The sequence below is a fragment of the Sorex araneus genome, chromosome 2 (genome assembly GCF_027595985.1).
Source record: "Sorex araneus isolate mSorAra2 chromosome 2, mSorAra2.pri, whole genome shotgun sequence".
Classification (NCBI taxonomy): domain Eukaryota; kingdom Metazoa; phylum Chordata; class Mammalia; order Eulipotyphla; family Soricidae; genus Sorex; species Sorex araneus.
Genome location: NC_073303.1, coordinates 263,752,932 through 263,762,937, shown reverse-complemented (window position 1 = coordinate 263,762,937; position 10,006 = coordinate 263,752,932).

Here is a 10,006-nt window from a genome sequence, read left to right as displayed (position 1 = left end):
GCCGGTGCTGCCCGCGCTAATCTCTCGCCTTTGTTTTTTTTCTCCGTTTTGTTTTGTTTTGGCTTTTGGGGTTACTCCTGGGAATTCCTGCTGGCGGTGCTAGGCAGGGACGTGTGGGGTGCCCAAAATCAAGCCGGGGTCAGCCGCGGGCGAGGCAAACGCCCTACCTACCCAACGTCCTATCGCTCCAGCCGCTGTCGGCGCTAATCTCGACCCCCGGACAGTCAGGACAGGACAGAGACAGCTGCAGAGGATGCTATTCAGAACCCAGACTGAAGCAAGGTCAGAGATCCCAGAACCAAACAGAAACACAGAAAAAGCTCCCCGTCTCAGGGTGGGGTTCAGAGTTCACTGCCCTCATTGCCCCCTGGACCAAGGCCGTCCGTGTCAGTGCCCGCACACAGGACAGAGCAGCCCCAGTAACCCTCTGCATTTGGAGGGTTGCCATTTCTAGGCATAGCGGCTCCTGGCCACTCCCACCTCTCTAAGGCCACCCAGATGTTCACGCCCCCAACTGCCCGCCCAGAGCTCAGGCTATGTGGCTGGTCCTCATTTTCCTTGCCTGAGACCAGGCGATGCCAGGCAGCTGTGGCCTCTCCTAGCTGTCACGTCTGGGAGCCCTGGTCCAGGATCTGCCTTTCTGCGTCTCTGATTGCCCCTGGCATTGCCACTCCTTGGGGCCACTTCCAGGAGGGGGCTTTCCCTGCCCTGTTTGCTGGCACCCCTCAGCCACCTGGCCAGCAGGGCTGGCAGGTCCCTAGTTCAGTGGGCTCCCTGCCATCGTGCCTCTCTAAAGACCCAGCTCCCACACCCGGGAAGTGAGGCGTGGGGGGACAGGGAGCTGGGTGATGACATGTTTAAAAGCACAGAGATCATATCCAAGAAAAATGAAGTGTGAGATTGTAAATGTGTTCTGGAAGGCTCTGCAGCATTACAAAGCTCCCGCCGGCCGCCCAGAGAGTCCGGGAAGGAGGTGGCAGCCCAGCCCCCCACGCCCCCCCCCACCCCCGGGACAGAGAAGGCTGGAAAGGATGAATGCCGTCTGTGGTCTCTGGGTTCTGTTTTCGCAGGGGTGTCTGCTGAGGGCGGCTGGGTGCAGGAGGGGGTGGCCAGGCCAGTCCTGAGAGGCTCCCCCTTGTGCAGCTAATGTCCCCACCCCCATATCATCAGATGTAGTGTCTGAGACCACTTCAGACCGGGCGTGGGAACTAAGGGTGTGCCAGGCCATGCAGCAGGAGAGCTCAGTGGCAAAGGGAAGGGATGTTAGGGATGTGCCTGAGGTCTGGAAGGGCTGCCAGCCCCCACACTGCACAGTGGCAACAGGCCTCTCTCTCTCCCTCTCTCCCTCCCTCTCTCTCCCTCCCTCTCTCCCTCCCTCTCTCTCCCTCCCTCTCTCTCCCTCCCTCTCTCCCTCCCTCTCTCTCCCTCCCTCTCTCTCCCTCCCTCTCTCTCCCTCCCTCTCTCTTCCTCCCTCTCTCTCCCTCTCTCTCTCTCTCCCTCTCTCTCCCTCTCTCTTGTACTCCATAGCCTCAATCGCCCTTCTTGTGCCCACTGCCCATCTCCCCATGGTCTGCTGGACTTCCTGAAGAGCAGAAGAAGGGACAAGGTGGTCCTTGCCCGCTGTGCCAAAGTGCCCACCTCCCCCATGCCAGCCCCCATGTCCCTTTAGGACTTGCTGGAACACTCCTTTCCTGTGTTTCATCCCACTGACTGACCCTGCGAGTCTGCCCAGTTTGGAGAAGGAAGATGACATCCCATCAGCTGGCCCTCAGGGAATGCCAAGGCCCAGAGAGTCCTGCAGAGTTCACCCTCCAAGGCCAGGTGGACAGTGAGGAGACAGGGCACGACTCTCCTATGTAGGGCCTCCTGAACATAGTATTTCAGATTTGGAGGCAAGGGGAGGAGATTTTCCCAAGAGGTGGACCCTGGCAGAGGGCAAAGTGGTCTGTCTTCTCTACAACAAACTCAGGGCTAGGGCTCCTCGGGCTGGAAGGTACCTCGTGGCCTGAAAAGCCCCCCTGGGCCTGCATGGCAAAGGCCATTGTGCCAGGGAGGACTCCAGAACAGGCAGGACACACTGTCCCTGCAGAAGCCAGAGAGTGCAAGGACTGGGCTGTCCCCCCACCCTCCCCTGTCCCCGGGCTCAGAAAGGCTAGGCTGGAGGAGAGGGTGCAAGGAGGCAGTGGTGTCTCTGCTGCTGCATGTGTCCCAGTGCACAGTCTGCAGCCAGAGGAGACAAGGAAACGGGGTGGGTCAGGACCCCTGGATCCAGTGCTCCTCAAGACCCCGACCCCATGGGCCCCCTCAGTCCCCACAACCATGGTGATTCAAGGAATGGTATGGCACACAGGGTGAGCTCTGAGCTAGCAGCTCTCACAGCAGTTTCCAATTCTGGAAATTGCAGGGTGCCCAGCTGGACCCCAGGCCTGGCAAGGTAGGGCCACCCGGCTTCTTCATGCCCAGGTATCTGCTGTCCATCTCGCACCTCCTGTGGCCCCTTCAAGACCTAGATGAGGGGGTTGGAGCGATAGCACAGCAGTTAGGGGGTTTGCCTTGCATGCGGCCAACCCAGGTTTGATTCCCAGCATCCCATATGGTCCCCTGAGCACGGCCAGAAGTAATTCCTGAGTGCAGAGCCAGGAGTATCCCCTGTGCATCACCAGGTGTGACCCAAAAAGCAATAGTAGTAATAATAATAATAATAAAAGACCTAGATGAGGCACAGAGACAGAGGGGGCAGGGCAGGACGAGGTTTGCCTGCACAGCAGACATCACTTGTAGTTTCCCCGCCAACAGGACAATGAGGGGGGCTTCTGGGAGGTTCTGAGTGCCCACACTGGGCTCCAGGAGGAACAGGCCAGGGAGGCTGTACCACTGGACAGGGCAGTGTGCGAGAAGTGGGGGAGGTTATTTATCAGGAGGTATTGCCCAACTGGGAGGGGCTCTGGGGCCAGTTAGGGGTCTCCCTGGGGGAGAATGAGTCATTTCAAACTGTGAGGGACCAAGAACCCAAGGAGAAATGAACCCACTCAGTCTGCCAGCCACAGGCAGAGTGAGCTCATGAGCTGCGGGGTGTGCATGGACAAAAGAGTGCATCGTGTGTGTATGCATGTATGTGTATTTTGCATGTGTGTGAGAGAGGGGGAAGCTTGGAAGAGATTGCCTGTGTTCACACAGCTGGGATGAGGAGCTAAGCCCAGTTTGGATAGACTGCCCCCTGCAGCCAGGGCAGGGAGGGCCCAGCTCTCCTGTCCGCCTCACCCAGGGTTCCCAACACCTCCAGCTAGGAGAACACACGCTGGACAGTGCCCAGCACAGACCCTCTCCTTGAAAATATGCCAAAGAGGCATGAATTTTCTCTTCCTGGTGGAATATCATCTGCTCACACCAACTTGTCCTCTGTGGAATGTACTGAGTCTGGGCTGTATAATAAGCTTCCTTTTTTGGTGAGGAGAACACCTGGAGGTGCTCAGGGGATACTTCTGGCACAGTGCTCAGAGGACCATGTGGTACCAGGCAGGAACCACCTACATGCAGAGCATGCGCTCCAAACCTTGGAGCCACCTGGGGGGTGGAGTTCGAGGCCTCACCAACAGTGTGCAGGGAGTTCTCCAACTGTGCTCAGGAGTCACTCACTATGGTGTTGGGGGCACACAGCAGGGAACAGGGGATCCCACTGGCACTGGCCACGTGCAGCATAAACACTGCAGCCCTGCACTATCTCTCTGGCCCTCATAATAAGCACTTTTCTTTATTTTAGGTTTGTTTTGGGCCATACTGGTGGTGCTCAGGGAGTACTCTGGGCAGTGTGATCAGGCATCACTCCAGGCAGGGCTGGAAGGACCATATGTGGAGCCAAGGATGACTGAACCTGGTCTGATGCAGTCAAGGCAAGCGTCCTGTCCCCTGTACACGCTCTGCTCTCTCTCTCTCTCTCTCTCTCTCTCTCTCTCTCTCTCTCTCTCTCTCTCTCTCTCTCTCTCTCTCTCTCTCTCTCTCTCTCTCTCTCTCTCTCCCTGGTTCTCATTAAGCATTTTAAACATGTCTCCACAAACTTAAATCCTGTTGTGAGAGAGCTGCAGATACACGTTCAGTTGTAAGAAAAAACAGAGCCTGTGTCCTTCATCTGGCGCCCCCACGTGGTAGCATCCTGCAAAACTCTGGGACAGAAAACTGGCGGGAACATGTGTGTGTGTGTGTGTGTGTGTGTGTGTGTGTGTGTGTGAGATTCAGGTATTGGACAGCTTCAGCCCTCAAGACTGTCTGGTGCTGCCATTCACACCCAGATAACCCTTGCCCACGCACGTGTTCCCTCTGCTCCATACCATTGGTCTGCACACTGAGTGGGATGTTTGCAGTCCTCCAGTGATGTGTGTGCACATCCACATTCACAACAGCCATGGATCCGTCTCATCATTGTAGTGACACACAGCACGGCTCAGGGGGCACTCTGAGGGAACCCAGGCTGACCCACTTTCTTTCTTTCTTTTTTTTTTTTTTTTTTTTTTTTTTGCTTTTTGGGTCGGTCACACCTGGCGATACACAGGGGTTACTCCTGGCTCTGCACTCAGGAATTACCCCTGGCCGTGCTCAGGGGACCATATGGGATGCTGGGATTTGAACCCTGGTCGGCCGCATGCAAGGCAAAAGCCCTACCCGTTGTGCTATCTCTCCAGCCCCCTGGCCCACTTTCTGACTGCTACAGTGAAGTGCTGTAGCAGTCCCTTAGACACAGGTCTCACTCTCAGGGAAAGTACCCAGCATGTGGCCCTCACAGCTTAATTTCTCAGGAAACTTTGAGCTGTCTTATGGCTGTGCTCCCCTGAGCTCTTGCCAGCTGTGTGTTCACGTATGTTTTCGTAACTGTTGCTGACATGCCAGCTGCTCTGACCAGTGTGCAGTGGTGCCCGGATATGGGTGTTGCATTCCCCAGTGCTCAGACCCCCAATGCTAATGATCTTAATGTGTTGGCAGAACATCTGTCATCTTCTGCCCATGTGCAGTTTTTCTGCGGAGCTCTGAAAGTCACTAGCAGATGAGAGGGGTGGTACTTCTGGTACAGATCTGGTTCACAAGTGGGGTTCTCCTCATCTGTGCCTGTCTTGTGAGCTTCACGAGGGTTTTTGTAGAGTTGACCTTTGGGGTTTGTTTTGTTTTATTGGGTTGGTTAGGGTTTGGGAGCCATATCTGAGGATGTTCAGGGGCCATTGCTGCCTCTATGTTTGGGAGTGAACCTTGATAGTGCTCGGGGGGACCATATGTGGTCTAGTGACTGAACTGGGGGTGGTCCTGTGAAAGGCAAGCACCTCACCTTAGGGAAATAGGGAAAGAGTTTAGACATGTCGCCAAGCATGGCAATAAAAAAATTCATAAACTGCACAAAATTTAAAAGTTAGCTTTACAAGGCCCGACAAAGTACTGGGGTGAGACACTTGACTTTCATGCAGAGAACCTGAGTTCAATCCCCACCCACCTCATAGGATCTCCTGGGCAGCACTAGTAATGCAGAACTAGTAATGGCCCCTGAGTACCATTGGGTGCGGTCCCAAAACCAACAGAAAAATTAATTAATTAAGAAGCAATAGACTCTCGGGGCTGGAGCAATAGCACAGCGAGCAAGGTGTTGACCTTGCACACGGCCGACCCAGGTTCGATTCCCAGCATCCCATATGGTCCCCTGAGCACCGCCAGGAGTAATTCCTGAGATGCAGAGCCAGGAGTAACCTCTGAGCATCGCTGGGTGTGACCCAAAAAGAAAAAAAAAAGAAGTAATAAACTCTCTAGCCCAAGATTCTGAACACTCCTCTGTAAAACAAAAGTTTTGAAATTTTACAGTGTCATATTTAAGTCCATGGCCCATTTGAAGTTGATTGTCACATGAAGTGTGAGGTTAGGGGAGAGGTTGAGGTTTGTGTCTCCCCACCCCACCCCTCAGGATTGCTCGTAGTGCCACTCCCTCTCCCAGGTCTCCCCCTCCTGTGCTACTCTGTCCAACTGGCAGTGACATACTGGGGTCCCTTCAGGGGTTCTCTGCTCATCTTTAAACATCTGATCTTCCACCCATGCTACAGATCTGCATTTTGGGTGTTCTGCATCAAACCAGTGTGGAGGAGTGGAGGATGGGGTGTTTCCCTCTTCAGCTTCCGTTCATGAGGCCTGGGGTGGAAAATCCTGCCATGCTGACTGATCAGAATTAACCTGTAAGCACCTGTAAGCACAGCTGGACTACACGAGCCAGGGAGCATTCACCAAGAACCAAGGGCGAGCTCTTGTCACCCCACACCACATACCGAGACCCCACCAGCGAAAGCAGAACCCTGCCAGCATGCCACCCACGCATAGCTGCCAGCTCCTCAGAACCAGGCACCACAGAAAACCCTCAGGGCACTGTGGAGTGTTGTGGGGGCTCAGAGAAAGCACACAGTCGTGGCCTGCAGGCTGGACAGCGGCACAGCAAGGGACAGTGCCACACAGCTTTGCTGAGCAGAGGGGTGCGGTGCGTGCAGCCCAGTGGTGGGAAGGGCAGTTCCACGTGGAGCAACTGCTCAGATGTGAGGATGAGATTAAGTACCTTTATTTCTTTAAATTGTGGGAAAGTTCTGCTCCAGGAGCTACTAATTCAGGCATCACATCGTGGTTTAGACCTAAGGACTCCCTAAAACTTCCTTCGGCCTAGGACACGATGAGAAAGTTGGTTTGACTATAAGGCCTTGGGTTAGAGGAGGTAAGCCCCACAGATCAGGAGAGCTTCCAGAAAGGGCTTAGGAGCAAGTGGGCAAGGGTCAAGAAGAGCACCCCTTCCTTTGACCCTACCCAGTACACCAGTCACAGGACCCAGCCCCTAGCCCTCTGGCTGCCGCCCTCAGCCCCTCGTTGAGAAGCAGCCGAGGCAGTTTGTGCCCCAGGGTCTGAGATGAAGGCCTGTTCCCTCTGCAGGCAGGGCCACCAGCTCAAACAGCCCTTGGATACATACTCTGCCTCCCACGTGCCTCCTGACCCTCACGCCAGATGCTGCCGTCCACCCCACCCTGCTTCCCCCAGACAGCCTCTTCCAAAGACCCTCTTTTCTCTCTGAGCCCCTGGGCACCTCTGCACAATGGGGGCTGTGGGGAAAAGGCTCCTAATGCCACCCACTCTGGCATCAGCTTCTCACCCCACATTCCAGTTCTCAGAAGTCCGAATAATTAAGGTCAGTGCTCCTGGTAGTGGAAAGGTATCTGGAGACAGTATTGGTAACTGTCCCCCTGCCCACATACTCCCCATCCACCTGTGTCCTGTCCAGCCTGTGACAAAAGCTCCAAAAGTGACCTCATGCCCACTTGCCTTGGTCTCCTTGCGGACAGTGACTCTGTAGGACAGCAGAGGGCGCTGCGTAACTGGACAGAGGGAGCCGCCCGCGGCAGTGCAGCACCAGATCAGAGAACAGCTGCTCCTGCAAAGGACAAGCGTGGAGGGGACCACAGTGGCCCCCCTTGGCTGCACAGAGCCCAGCTAGTGCAGGAGCATCTTCTTTGATGTCTCATCCTCTCTGCTCCAACGCAGAGACCACCCCTCCTTCCCCCACCTCCAGGCTCCTGGGCTCATGGGGAATAAGCGGAGGGGGCCTTCCACGGAGCCCAGAAAGACAGGACAGGACCTTCACTTCCCCCAACTCTAGTCAGCCCCAAGAGCTCAGGTAGGACCCCACCAGTCCTGCCACCAGTCTGGAAAGCTGCAGCCTTCTCAGTTCCAGGCGGGCTCTTAGGGGCTGTTCTTGAAAAGACACAGAGGGCAGGGGACCTGAGCAAGTACAGCACTTGCGTGGCACAGACATGGGCTCAATCCCCAGCATCCCATGTGGTCCCCCAAGCACTGCCAGGAGGAATTCATGATTGCAGAGCCAGGGTAATCCCTGAGCATCACAGGCTATGACCCCAAAATAAAAACAACATTCCCCCCCACACACAGAGGGCAAAAAGAAGAGGCCCTGCACGATGAACTTAGGGTCCGGGCAGGGTCTGCTCTGAAGCTGGGGTCCTGGGTCCCTTCACAGGAGCTACTGAAAGGCACTCTGTGGCCCGCAGCCTCAGGAACTCTCCAGAAAGGGAGATAGAGTCTGTGGGTCCTAGCAGGAAGGCAGCATTTTCCCAGGGGCAGGGAGTGGGCTGGGGGCAGCACCTGGGGCAGCTGCCAGGTCATGCTTTTCCCAACCCACCACTGAGCACAGGCAGGGAGCAGGGGCCTCCATGGAGAAGGAGGTTGTGGGCAGCCCAGAGGTGGCCATCAGTCCACAGAGGGAGGGAAGGACCTGCTGGCCCATCGAGGGGGGTACAGTCTCTCTTCGTATGTGTGGACCCAGCAGCCTCTGGGGGCTCCCCATAATGGTTCTAATCCCTGGGCCCCACAGCTGGGGAGACGGGGCGGGAGCCTGCCTGCCTCGGGCTTGGCCCCCACCCCAATCCCACAGCCCAGGTTCCCCAGTAATGCGATAATTGGGTGGGATTTTCGCTGAGAGAGAGGGGAAGTCCAGAGGAGGACGCGCCAGCTCCCCTCCCTCCCCCTCATTCCAGAGTTCTTCCCTCCTTCCCTCTGCGGGTGGGGGGCTGCAGTGAGTCCAGGAGGGGGAGCTGGGCCAGGCATGCGTAGACTTCACGGGAGCCCAGCCATGGAGCTGGCTGTGGAAGAAGAATGGTGTTTCCCCTGAAGGAGACTGGCCCTGGTGCACACCTGGGGAGGTGTGCATCTACGCAGCTGGGGAGCCCAGGAGGTGACAGCATGCCTTGCCATGCGCCTGCCTCTGGTTCTCCAGTCAGCGCTGGGGCCTGCAGGCTTCAGGGAGGCAAGAACCTGGGTCATGAGGGCACAGTCACATCCATGGCTTTCCCCTAGACAGACCAGCAAGAATCCCATGTTGGGACTTCTTTTTTTGGGAAATGGGCCCACCCTCCAGTGCTCAGGGCTTCTTCCTGGCTCTGCACTCTGGGATCACTTCTGATGGAACTCAGTGGACTACATATGTGTGGTGCTGGGCATCAAACCCAGGTGAGCCGAGTGCAGGGCAAGCACCTTACCTGCTACCTGCTGTCCCATCACTTTGGTCCCAGTGATGGAGCTTCTAACTGCAGTTCTGCTCCCCTCAATTTCAAAACAGTAGCATGAATTCCCACTGTGCTTACTCATATCCACAGAGCAGGGCCAGTTTCCCCCAGGCCTCCCGCCTGTTCTCACTGCATGTCCCCGTGTCCACCCCCTCATCAATGTCCAGCTGAGCAGTGGATGAATATTCAGACTGGGGTTCAGAAGAGGGAGAACAGGGGACCCATGCCTGTGACACGGGGTAAGTCCCTTTCCCGCTCAGCTCTTCTCTGTCCTCTCACAACCCACCAGGTCAGAAATCCCTTCTGGGGACCAGGGAGCTAGTGCCACTGCCAGGAGTGAACGCTGAGTGCTGAAGGGTGTGGCCCCAAAGCAGACAAACGAACCAACGAACCAACTGGCTGACCCTTCTGGCTGAGCAGGCTGGCGGTCCAGGGCGCACCACGCAGTCCGAGGCAGTACCCGCTGCCCGTTCCTTCAGGCCCGCCCGATGCTGCACCTGGACGCCCACCGCGGGGCAGCGTCCCACCCTGACCGCTCTCCCTGGGCCCAGAGGTCGGGCAGCGCAGCTGAGCCGCCAGGAGCGCCCCCAGGCACTAGACAGGACCGAACGGTCCCCTAGGCAAGGAGATGGCTAGAGGAAGCCGCAGCCCGTCCACCCTGACGGTGAAGGGCAGCGCGTGCCACAGAGCCGCAGCCGACGCAGAGAGCGGGACTGCGCGTCGCCGTCGCCAGAGCAAGGAGCGCGCGGGGCTCCAGACTCGGGGCGCGGCCCAGAAGCCCCAAGTGGGCGCGGCACGGGCGCTGAGAGGGAATCCTCGCCGGCCTCGCGGGCCCGAGTCGTGGTCCGCCGCCCACCGCGCACGGGCAGCCCCAGAGCTCGGCGTCTCGCGCGCGCTCCGTGCACCTCGGGGCCACAGGAGGGGCCAGA